This window comes from Macaca mulatta, chromosome 13 (genome assembly GCF_049350105.2).
Source record: "Macaca mulatta isolate MMU2019108-1 chromosome 13, T2T-MMU8v2.0, whole genome shotgun sequence".
NCBI classification, from domain to species: domain Eukaryota; kingdom Metazoa; phylum Chordata; class Mammalia; order Primates; family Cercopithecidae; genus Macaca; species Macaca mulatta.
This window is the reverse complement of record NC_133418.1, coordinates 21,638,371-21,650,782: the sequence shown is the minus strand read 5'-3', so window position 1 is coordinate 21,650,782 and position 12,412 is coordinate 21,638,371. Positions and strand designations below refer to the sequence as shown.

Genomic DNA, 12,412 nt, shown 5'->3' with positions numbered 1-12,412 from the left:
CAAACATACCATATTCTGGGGCAAATTAATTTGTCCTTGCAAAACAGAGTGTCAGCAATTTTTATTTCCTTTGTCTGACATGTAATGGGTTGTGTTTTCAATGGCAATTGGTACAACCTAGTATTTCGGCTGCACTGCAGGGAGAACAAGATTTTGCCAAGAGCAATAAAATCAGCACAACCACAATTAAAGCAGACAATCGACATTTGGAAAATGGTCTGCTGATATTTCTTCCTTTGTTTTCCATGTTGAAATAGGTTGTGATTTAGACAAGGGCCAAAGAGATGAACAAGGCAGCCAGCGGCTGCTCAGCCTCCATGTAGCCTGGTCATGGAGAAGCAAAATGAACATGAAATGTGACCCTCTCTCTTTTATGTGCTTTCACACGCTGTGGTCAGGAACCAAGTACCGTATTTGCATTCACTGCTCAGACACTGTGCAGTGACCTGCTTTTATGCCACTTTGCATTACTGAAGCGATGTGGGTGAAAACTGGAATCCTAGTTAGAAGGAAACATGGCATCTGACTCTTCCATTCTCTCATTTCCGATGTATTGCTGCTTTTCTCACCTGCCAAAGAAATGAAATGTGATTTTCTACCAGAGTTGGAAGAGTTTTGGCCACAGCATAAGTCATTATGGCAGTTTCCATTTTCTTTGCTATATATTTTGAACAAGGAACATTTTGAACAATTTTGAACAATTCATGAAATTGCATTGAAAATTAACAGCTTTTTTTTTTTTTTTTTTTTTTGGGCCAAGCTAGCCAGAAAGGAGCTTGCATGAGAAATTCACTAATGCTAATGCAGTTTTTTGAGTGGTAATATTTCTAGAATTTTAATTAGGACTTTTTTTTTTTTTTTTTTTTTGCTTTGAAGGGTGCCATCACAGAAGAGAAAGGGATGCTAATATTTGTCTTTGATGGCCAGCAGGGTCCTGGAGGATATTAAAGTTTTGCAAGGCAGAATGAGGTCTTTCCACTGACACGAGCATAAAGAGCAGGTGGATTTAACAGCTTTCATTCAATTTTCTATTTAGTTTAATCAAGATACCAGTTAACAACAAGGGGAGGTTGCTCCCAGAGCTTCTCTGTCCTTTTAGGGGTTGACCCTACTGGCTTAGCTGGCTGTGGATTAGACCACAACTGCTACAAATCAATAAATAATGGACTTCGGATGCTGAGAACCTGAAACACTACGTAAAAGAGGGCATAAAGAAACTCTTCTTTTTCAACATATGATGGGCAATTTGAAGCAGTCAGTGGAGGATAGCTGTGCACGAGAATGTGGGCCTCCTCCCTTGAGCCAAGGTCTCAGTTTTATGATTCCTAACTTGGAGTTAAAAGAAGCGAGCCATACAGGTAAATGATTATCAGGCAGAGAGGCTTAGAATGCATTACAGTTATGCAAAACCTGGGTGTTTCATAGGTGTTTCCAAGGTTGGCATCAACAGTGGAGCCAAATAGCATCTTGTAGCCCCTATGTGAGCACGATTCTTTCCTGGATGACACAGTCTGCATGCCCCATGGTGACATTCCTGTGCGCTTGATACAGTTGGCTAGTAATCATGGCCTTGAAGAAGGTTTTCCAGTTCCAATCACCATGCTCAAGACCAATGTGTGGGCCAGTATTATGGGTCATGAGTCTTCCCCAGGAACTTTGGTTGAAGTGAGTTTGAGGAAAATATGGGTTCTCTCAGATGCTCACAGACCACGTGGATGTGAAATTTAGACCTCTATTTGGATGATAATAAAGATAGACTTTAAAAGTTTTCAGAATAACTGGACAGCTCTATCTGTCTCAATAACTGCAGGCTGGAGTTCACATTCAGCAGGAAACAGTGCTCAGGTTCCTTCTCCTCCTAGCCCTGCCCCATTCTTTATAACATGGAAACCCTGATTACCCCCCGCCTAATGCTTTCCTTCAGGCAGCATGATTTTTGCTTCACTGTAAACACACCAGGATCACTGATGATGATAGCATTTATTGCTTGGAATAAAAAGTGATCTGCGGCCCTATAAATAGGACAGCAAATAGTATTGCTTCTGACCTAAGGTTCCCATGTCACTTCATGATTTTATTCGTTTTCATATTCAAAAGAAGGATAAATAAACTGCTTTCCTGCTTAGTAGCTTGGTCATCTGAAATCCAGTATCTGAACTCAATTCCCAGTGGGAGAAATTGTGCTTTGCTGCGTGTGTCTAACTCAGTCTCTGATGTTCTGGTTCTGACTCAGGATGCTGGTGACAGCTGCACCACATATGCCACGTCTTTCATACTAGACTAAGACCAGACGACTTTTCTGGTGCACATGGAGTCACACTGTGACCTAGAAGACGGTGCTTTCAAATAATGACAAAGCACAGAGGCAAGGAATAAAGCTTGACATTGCATACCAATGGCATCATCAAATTTGTCCTCAAATGTCACTGTGTAATGCTGAGTGATTTTTGGGATCTCCCTAGTTTCCCCCAAGCAAATTACGTATCTTCATAGGCACATCGATATCAATGTTTTGAATATAATATATTTTAATGAATGTATAAACATGTACAAATAAATATAATGAATATAACAAGTATGACTGCCTTATATGAGACATAGGTATTTTCAATAAATGTATATTTATTGTGAATATATATTTATAATAGAAATAACAATACAATGTTGTTGAATGGGGGAATAAATCCTTTAAAGCAGCCTCAATGTCTTACGCAGTCACTATGGTTCATTCATCTCATGCAAGCATTATCTTTCTATGTATGTGATTAATACTTATGGCAAATTGATTTTTATTGAGTCTCAAGAAATAGGAAAATTCCTTTCTGACATTTTGACTATTCTAATATGGCACAATATTATAATTTTAGTGCATATAATTTTTTCTACCCAGAAAATTGGCACTTTCTAAATTCCTGGTTTCTTATTTAAAAACAAAAAAAGACAAAAATTATGACAAATACTACCAAATTAATATTTAAATTATATTTGAATGGCAAATTAAAACTTAAAATTACATTGCTAAAAATTAATTCCAGGTACGAAGCAAACTTAAATGAGAAAGATAAAACAATTTAATTTTTAGAAGAAAATATAGGAGGGCAATTTCATGATTTTGGCCAAGGCAAAGACTTCTTAATTAGGACACCAAAAACACCATTTAAAAAATGGGTAAAATAAGCCATTGAAATAATATTGGGGGCAGGGAGTGGTGGCTCATGCCTGTAATCCCAGCAATTTGAGAGGCCAAGGTAGGTGGATCACCTGAAGTCAAGAGTTCAAGACCAGCCTGGCCAACATGGAGAAACCCTGTCTCTACTAAAAATACAAAAATTAGTCGAGCATGGTGGTGCATGCCTGTAATCCCAGCTACTCGGGAGGCTAAGACAGGGGAATCACTTGAACCTGGGAGGCGGAGATTGCAGTGAGCAGAGATTGGGCCACTGCACCGCAGCCTGGGACAGATTGGGCCACTACACCCCAGCCTGGGACTCAGGGAGACTCTGTCTCAATAATAATAGTGATAATAATAATAACAACAATATTGGGTACAGATACCGATTTCCTCCACATGTGTGAAAAAGAAGGTTATGAGAATCAGAAAGCAGGAATTTAGACAATATGTACGGGCAGCAGATTTCCCTCGTTTTGTAAAACAGACGTCGGAGAAGGAGTGTCAACTTGCAAATAGGTCAAAAACCCTTTGAGGGAAGGAAGTTTCTGGGCAGCAGAAGCTTTACCACCATTCACTGTCACATGGGGAGGGATTGCAACATGCTGGACCTTTACTAATAACATCTTGTCCCATTTGGATGACAACCCTGTGAAGTAGATATGATCATGCCAGGGAAACTGAGGCTGAGTGAGGCCTGGGGCCATGCCCAAAGTTGGGCTGCTGTCCAGTGGTAAGGCACAGGCTAGCCGTGTCGGCCCTAAAGGGCACCCCTTTACATACGCCCAAGATACAGGTCATGAGGCTGCACCCTAAGCCACAGCCCAGCGTCCCCCAAGCTCAGCATGAGTTTGCATCTGCTCCTTCCCTGGAAAGTCATTTATTTACATAAATGACTAATGATCCTGGGCAAGGGCTCCTGTCGGGCCACATGTTCTGCTTTTTAAAATTCAGAGCCTAGGTCAACTGTTTGATAGAAGAATGAAAACATAATGCAAATTCCAAATAAAGCTGATACGCAGAGAAACTGCCTGTTAACTTTCCTTACTTGTAAATCATATTTTCAGTGGAAGACTGTTCAGTTTAAAGATAAACATGACATGACTGGAGGAGAAAGAGGATAGCCCCTCCCTTTAAGTTCCAAGATAATTCAAGACATCAGTTAACTATTGAGCGATTAGAGAAGGTGTTTGGGGAGCTGACCTTGACCTAGTATCCTCAAGTCACCTTCCCCTCCCTAAGGCCTGGTATACTTCATGTTACTGGCAGTCGACATCTGTCTGGCTTATGAAGAACGAGATAATCACATTCATTTTGGGGCCTCAGGCTATGAGCACCTGAGCATGTTAATATCAATTAAAATACCCAGCACCCATCTGCTGAGGTCAGTACTATTAAAAGTCAGGCGTGGCTGGGCGCAGTGGCTCACGCCTGTAATTCCAGCACTTTGGGAGGCTGAGGCTGGTGGATCTCTTGAGCCCAGGAGTTCAAGATCAGCCTGGGCAACATGATGAAACCCTGTCTCTACTAAAAATACAAAAAATGAGCCAGGTGTTATGGTGGGCGCCTGTAGTCCCAGCTACCCAGGAGGCTGAGGTGAGAGAATCACCTGAGCCCTGGAGGATGAGGTTGCAGTAAGCCATGATCGGAGTGAGATCTTGTCCGAAAAAAAAAAAAAAAAAGAAAAGAAAAAGAGTCACGAGTCAGGAGTCAGGAGTCAGACGTACATGCCTGTATATCAGACCATATTTTAGAAATTTGCTTTTAAAAGTTACCCTTGTGACTGAGACTCAAAAGGAAACTTCCAGGATGAATGTTCAAGCTTCCAGATTGAATCTATTACCCATGTGATGTAGGGTATGGATAAAAATCTGTAGCATGGGTTTTAAATAGATACCTTCAGCTGTGTAAGCTCGCACATATTTGTGCGTGTGTGTGTGTGCGTGTGTGTGTGTGTGTACATCTTGAAAACTGCATGGATGTGAGCAGTGTTCTATTAATGCCACAATTTTTCTGCAGACCCCAAGCCTCAGGTCAGAAGCTGTGTCTCTAATAGGTACAGCTCCTTTAGTCCCTAGATTAAATTGCTCTCAACCCTTGCTACAGGAGCAATTTAACCATGGCAATGTAATCTTGGAACTAGAAGAGCCAGCTGCAACGTCATCCCCAGGAATCTTGTGAGGAAGGCAGAATCCTAGGCCCCACCCCAGACCTACTGAATTAGAATCTGCATTGTGCTGAGATCCTGGGGTAGTTGAATACCCACAGGTGTTTGAGAAGCTGAGAAATGCTGCTCTAGCCCACAAATGTGGATGATCCTCTCTTCTATTCTCTTTACAGTATGTTTCTAAGGTCCTTTAGATCCTTGTTTGGCAGATTTTGTAATTCAACATGGTAAGGGGCTGAGTATTTAGACACTTGTTTGGATTTCTAATGTTTGTTTGGCGTCGTGTCTATAGTTTGGGTTTCCTTGGTTAGTTGCATTCTTACCACTTCATTTATCAACACCTTCTCTGGAGAGACGGAGAATTACAGACAAAATGGATTTTGGTAGCTAGAGGAACATGGGAAGCTGGCAGGATCTGGCTACATGTGGGACTGAAATCCAGGCTGCCGTCCTGCCCAGCTATGCTCAGGCCCTAACAGGACATTTTCACAGAAGATTTGGGACTGAGCTACAACACTGCCTTCAATTCCAGTGGCTGCCTACACTTGCAACCACTTTTTGTTTGACCAAACAACCGTTCCCCTCCAAAAGTCTAGATAAAATATATTTAAAATCATGTCGTGACACTTTGACTTTTTACATAAATGACGAATGCACTGAAAGGTCGGGTTGTTTTTAGGATCTATTTTCCTTCTTGGATGTATCCTATTTCCAGCTTGATTCTCTTGTGTTTTCTTAAATCTGCTTTTTGTCGGCTCAGTGTGAAATCAACTCAAGTGTCATTCTGAGACCCTTTCTCTTCCCTTCCTTCTCCCCTCCAGAACCCCCCCAACCTGCCCCATCTCTAGCTATGCACACAGCCTCTATCCCAGACCCCTGCCCCATCCTGACAGATGCTTATGCTCAAACACTCTTCACTGGGTCCTAAGTCTCAACCTGGAAACCTCAACGTCACTGTTCACCAACAAAAAGTAAATCTATTACAACTCACATCCCTGCTTTGCTGTTTTTAAGGCTTTGCTTGTGGAAATGAGGGTCTGCAAAGCGCACTAAGAAAAAGCCTGACAGAAATCCCAGCGACGTTTCAGATCAGGGGAGGAAATCTGTCCCAACCTCATCCATTTGGAGGCAGCGGGAAAGGGGAAGGGGTCTTCCGGGACTCCAGGGTGAGCCAGAGCCCTCCTGTCTCCTGTGTGGATCCACATCCACATTTATGATGTGGGCAGTGTGTTCTCAAGCTATATGGAAAGCAACTTTTTGTAAGGAGAATAATATTTTTATTGCATGGGATGAGGAGCTATTTTTGTAAAGGAATCCTGAAGTGAATAGTTTGTACAATGAGGAACCCTCCTGTGCTGCAAATGTATTTAACTTAATAAAAGCCTACATTTGGATCTCAGGGTTTCTTAAAACAATCCACACACCACATACAGGGATAAATACATTTCTGTACACACAGGTACATTAGATAGGGTAATGCCAGCAGCTATACCAATGAACCCCAGCATACCAGTGCCTTAGTGCTCGTGGAACAGTCCTGGTTGGCAGGCTCTCTCCTTTCCCTTGTGATTCAGAGACCCTGGTTCCTTCCATCTCACGCTCTCCACCATTCCCTGAGACCTTGGAGGGCCCGGCGGCCTTGGCATTCAGCCAGCAGACAGGGAGAGCGGCCTGAGTGAGATCCATAATGCTTCCCCTCTCCTCCCACTGGTGAGAGCTGGATCTAAGGCCATGTCGGGCTGCAGGGGGGCTGGGCCATGCAGTTTTTGGCCACAACGCCACAGCATGAAGAGGAAGCACTACATTTTGGTTGACAGATGTCATTTCCTTATGCATGGGTTTAAAAAGCAAATTTCCTCTAAGATGTCTGAACTCCTACATGGAAGTTTGAGTGACTGGTGGTACCTTTAGTTTTTGGAGAGTGAATTTGAGACCCCAGGGAAATTTATTTGCATTCTGGCAGATGTGAGAGGAGAAAGAAAGATCTCAGGGACTCCCCGGGCTTTGTGAAGAGTGCTTTTATTCATTTTTTAATCACTGTGGTATTGACTTCATTTTTTTTTTTTTTTAAAAAGCAAGCCAGTAAGCAGAAGTTAACTGCACAGAGGCAGCTTTGTGGCCTGTTGTCAAAAGAGAGGAGTCTGGAGGCTGTGGGGCCATGAGGCCATGTCTGTCATGGGGCTACAGCCTGTGCACTCATCATCTGTGTTATCCTGGGTCTGGTTCTGGTTTCTCTGGCATCTTTGGGTTCCAGAGGAGCCTTTGTAGAACTGACCCGGGGCTTAAGCCAGCTTTGCACTGTTTACACTTCCCTGGATTTCATAACTTTACTGGAACCTGCAAATAGTTTGTTTTTTTCCTAAAACACAGATGTACCAAGTTCTTATGAAACTAAAAGGAATCCACTAACCAAAACCCATCTCCAATCTCATTTGTTGTGAGTGCAAATGTCACATTTAAGGACTGGAAAGTACTTGGCTTTTGGCCTGGAGACATGGGACCCTAGAAGGAGGAACCAGTGGAGAGTCCCACAGACTTGGGTTTCACCCTTCTCTGCCACCTGACAGCATTTGAACTTGGGCGAAAATTGTAACTTCTTAGGGCTCAGTTGCCTCATCTGTAAAATCGTCCACCTTGCAGAGTTGCTCTGTGGGCTGGAGACACAGAGAATGGGGACCTCTCCTGTGTGTTTAGTAAGTGGTGGGCGGGAGGTGATTTTCATGGAGTCCATGCCTTCCCTCTTCACTTCCTTTGGAAAGATTCCTCCCCAGCCTGCTCCTCACTGCTTTGAGCACTTTGCACACAGTTCTCTGTTCCAAATCCCAGACCTGGATCTGTAACCCCAGCTTACCTGCTCTGTACACTCCTTCTTGTTCTCTTACCTATAGGACAGCTTCCCTCCAGGGTCTCATAGGCCCTGAAAGTACACACGCCAGACACTGATCTCTTTTCTCCCCACAGGGTATCTCCTCCTGCCTCCCCGTGCCTGCTTCACCCATCTGATGTCTCGGGTGCCTGGGTGGCAACCTCGGAGTCATCTTTACTTTTCTTTTCCTGCCTCTGATTACATCCTTTCTGCTCCTTGCCAGCCCCTTACTCTTGCCTCCCGCATCCTCGATGGTGCCCGTTCATTTTCCATATTAAAGCCGGATGCATTTTCCTACCACTCTCCTTTCCTTGGCAGCCTGCAGAGATGGCCGGCTTCTCACCAGGGAGACACTTGTTGTAGGACGCCAGCTCTAAATGTCATGAGTCAGAAATAAATTTCTAGCCCCCTGGTCAGGGTCTTGCGGTCTAATTCCACCTCATTGTTCCTCCTTTAGCTCCCTTTCCTCCCCAGCTGAAATCATTCCGGTTCAGTCCAATGGAGCAAAACTTTAGCCAGTGGAAGCTACTCACATTCACCGCAGAATCCAGCTCTCCGGTCCCCATTCTGCTTTCTGGACTCATCTACTTTACTGTTGGATTACTCTTGCCGGGAATGCATTGTTGACTCCCTACTCTTTAATCTTGTCTAAGCCTCTTCTCTCCTCTTATTTACAAAATCTTTCATCTATTGGGTGTTGTCAGTGTGAGTCAGGGTAGAGTCCCGGAGAGTGGTAAGTGCAAAGAAAACAGGTCAAATGTATTAGGGTTGAAAAATAAATGTTAGAGTTTCTTAAACATTCAAAAACCTCGCTTCTTTAGGTTTTAGAGTTCAAATGATAAATTTCATTATTCTACCTACTAATTTAATTTTACAACTTATTAATTACATCCCATAAATATTTTAAAGTGCATGTATGCATCTCATGTATTTGATAGTCTTAAGTTCTCCCAAAGCTTGTAACAAACAAGACCTCTCCAAGAACTTAGAATGTTCTTTGAAATCAGATAAATGAAACGTAGAATGCATGTTCAACCTATGTAAAAGCTTACACAAATCATTTCATACCTTTTGACCAATATCCAGATTCTAAAGTTGAATACCCAATTATACACTTTACACTGGAGTCACCAGGCTAATCCACCGGGCTTGCCAGCACTTGCAAAATATTACAAACCTTTTAAAGGTGAAATACACACCAACGGCTCACCAGGGTTAATATAGCTCTGCATGGGTTTGGCAGACTCCCTCATTTCTCAGATGAATTCTCACCTCCTGTGTTGAAACGCTGGCCCATCTAAACAGCAAACAAGTTGAGATGCCCATTGCAAGGACCTACTAGAGGGATATGGGGCTAAGGCTCAGGATCTAAGTCAGCACAGCCACGTTTATTTGATTGTAACATGAATGCCCCTACTTACCAAGTGATTGGTCTATCAGACCATGGTCCTTAGATCAAAGGTACACGTCACCCCGCTCTGGGTCCCTTCAAATCTGCACTCCCTGGGTTTCCATTTCTGATTCTCCTCTTCACCCCCTCTCATCTAGGCTTTAATGACCCTCCATGGGCTTCCCATCAGACCCTCTCCTTCGCATATAAATGGCTAGGGCCTCTTTTGTCATCACAGAGAATTTCAGTGGAAGGACTTCTGTGTCCTTCCCAGATTCTTCTTGTCAAACAAGCCCCAAATGTTGAGAGATGTTAAGATGTCATGGACAGAATTCTGCCTCTCCTGCGGACTCTGCCTCTGGGTTTGTGCACCGTAGTCCTGCCGAGGACAGAGGTCTGGGCAGAAAGGAGTGCTCCTCTGTCCATGATCTATTGCAGATGGCAGCATTGCCTGTCAGATCCCACATGCCTTTGAAATTGCAGCGGGTCGTCTGCGATCCACCTCCCCTCCTCCCCGCCCCCACGGTAGCCCACATGTTTTAGGTGAGTAATAACTAACTGAGGTCCTGCTGGATGCATTTGCCTGTGAGAGAGGGCCAGAAAAGGGGAGTGATTAGCTCAGGACCATACAGAATCGATGCCCTCACCATAAACTGTGTCACATTTGACATACTTTCTCTTTCTAGTTTAGCTGCTGACATAGGACTAACGGGCTAGCTCTTATCCTCATATTCTGAAGGTGCTTTTTAGCTATAGGAACACTAATTTATATTCCCCAAGTGAGAGAGACTTTGAGCTCTTAAACCGTCATCACAAGGTCGGTTCCCGGGGTTAACAGTGATCATGGAAAAAATTTCACTTCTTCATTCATTGCAGCTCAGTGAGGTTGTAAAAATTACATAAATTGCATTTAGTAGTTCAGACTCCAAAAAGGGGGTGGCATTTTGTTGTATTTGTTTTATTTGTTAGGCATTTTTAGTAGCAAGTTAAGAGAAAATTCAGAAAACTTGAGATCGCACGAGGAGGGCAGAGACTATATGGGAAGATATAGGAGTTACTCATAGAGTCAAAAAGAGCCTTGCAAAGTGAATCCTGGGAAAGCAGAGATGGTCAGCCCGTGCCAGCCCTGGTTCCAGGAGTGCAGGGAAAACAGCTGAAACAGAGTAGAGGGGGACACAGGCCTGTGGACAGTGACAGTAGTAAGCATGTCATTTCTGGATTTGTAGTCCCCTTCCAACGTGCCCACACTGTGAACGCAAACTGAACCAGCCCTAGAGAAACTGCTGGTGGAAGGGGAGGTATGTTTTCACGAAAGGATTTCTGCTTCTGGACTACATGATGTGCTAAGTCACAGAAGCGTGAGGAGGAAGAAATGAGAATAAACGGATATCTTGAAGGACAGAAAGGGGCCTGTGTGTGGAAATGAGTTCCTTTACCCTTCGAGGAAAGTGACGCAGTCCCTGCCTAGAGGGCGGCTTCCCTGCAGACGCCAGTGATGGGCTGGACTACCTGTAACTTGTGGCTCCTTTCAGCGACCAGCCTCACTATCCTCTTGTTTTCAAACAGGATTGGGATTTATTTCAAACCCATCATGGGATTGAAACTTTGTCCTAAGTCAGTGACTGCTACATTTCCAAGTACTTTCGAGGAGACATATTTTCATGTATTTTTGGCATCGCTCTGGATTTCAACTTATACACCCAGAAATGTCACATTTAGAGGCCCCTTTATTGAGTACATTTGATCTCAAGTATTCCAGGTCTGGGGACGGATCTGGCTGGAAAATGTTCAGACACTGAAGTTTCTAGAGCCTGAAGATGCTCCCCTATCAGGTACCAGGATGAGCCAGATTTCATTCTCTGACTCTACATAACTTCTGACAAATGAAATGAAGTTTGCATTTTTGGCCAACCATGGAGCCTGCTCAGTGTCTGATGTTCTTCTTTGAAGACTGAGGATGTGACCTGATTGTTCTCTCCCTCCTTTTTCTAGCTACATTTTTTTTTTTCTAGCTGGTTCTCACACGGGTTTTCCATGGCCTCTCTCTGACTGTGGGGACTGGCTGTTTCCCAGGCACAGCACCTTGGCTTGGGGGAGCCGTGAGAACTGATTAGCGTCTTTTGAAGGAGGCATTGGGCTTCTGCAATGAGAGAATCTTTGTGTGTGGGGAGCGTGGGAACTTTTCCTTTTGTTGGCTCAGGAATGAAGTTGTTGTGTAAATGGACCAAGAGACCTAAGGAAAGGGACAGTCCTTTTGGCTGGTGGGTCCTCTCCACTGACAGATCCAAACAACAGAGTGGAAAATGTACCACGAGAAGACTCTGCTCATTGCCTGGAACCCAGTAGCCCCTGTGGCTGATGTTGGCACTCGCCTCACCAGAGTGAGCCTGGTTTTCCTGATCATTTGGCCTTCCACAATAAGGACAATTTAAGAGATTATTTCGCAATGTTAACTACTTCCTTGAGTAATTTTGTTATCTACATTTCTCCTTTCTGACCAGTAGTAGAATCCATTTATGTTTCCAAGATGTTGCTACTTAGGATACAATTATTTCTAAGAAATACAAGCGACATTGCTTTGTAGAATGGGAACCCTGTTCTACCGCCCTACAAGGACCTGTCCTGAGAGAGCTGGGGGGATGCAGTCTTAGAGGAGGTGAGGGCATGCACTGAGTGGGTGGAGGGAATCAAACAGCTGCCAGAATAAATACCAGATGAAGCTCCTGGGCTTCTTGAGGGGTAGAATTTCCTCTGAGCTCTCTGCAAGACCCCGGCCACAACCATTCATCTACTTAATGCATGGAAGCAAATCATATAAAA

The 12,412-nt window shown here is 43.8% G+C and overlaps 1 long non-coding RNA gene across 1 annotated transcript; it reads right to left on the bottom strand.

The window, feature by feature from the left end:
* Positions 1 to 213: 213 nt before the first annotated feature.
* LOC144333702 (uncharacterized) lies at positions 214 to 8,833 on the bottom strand. Its single transcript, XR_013402644.1, has 2 exons — positions 8,736 to 8,833; positions 214 to 569 (listed from the first exon to the last, which is right to left on the bottom strand). It is a non-coding gene; the product is annotated as an uncharacterized LOC144333702 (long non-coding RNA).
* Positions 8,834 to 12,412: the final 3,579 nt, after the last annotated feature.